This window comes from Synchytrium microbalum, assembly GCF_006535985.1.
Source record: "Synchytrium microbalum strain JEL517 chromosome Unknown SmJEL517_scf0123, whole genome shotgun sequence".
Taxonomy (NCBI): Eukaryota; Fungi; Chytridiomycota; class Chytridiomycetes; order Synchytriales; family Synchytriaceae; genus Synchytrium; species Synchytrium microbalum.
In genome coordinates, this window is record NW_022158472.1 from 4,272 (window position 1) to 4,792 (window position 521).

The following is a 521-nucleotide window of genomic DNA, read 5'->3' on the forward strand; positions in this document are numbered from 1 at the left end:
ATGGCAGCCCACTTGATCCCAGCATCTTTACAGGTCAGCCCGCTGCTCTCGGCCGATCCTCAAGTATGTGACAGGCACCAACGAAGAATGCTAACGATATGGAAATTGAATGGCCTTGCCAAGAATTACACGACGTGCATAAACTGTAACGGCAACACACCTGCTACTCGAGCACATATGGTGGAATGTCTCGACTTGAATGACGGAGCTGGTGTTAGATTAGCTCAAATCCTAGAACGTAAAGAGAAACAAAATCTACAGAAAGTTGTAGAGGCAGCCCCAGATGCAGCAAGAACGACACCACAATGGCACCAATATGTAGATGAATCCACACGCAAGAAAGACCGGGTGGTGGAACTGTATCATAACAGCTTGGAACGAATTATGGATACTATCGACCAACGTAGCACGAAGGAGGATTGGCGGTACATCCATCAATGTATCCTCAGAATCTCGATTGAATGTATAGGCTGGGATTTTAAAGATCCAGAACTTCTCAGGAAACTGAAGGTGAAGGCGGG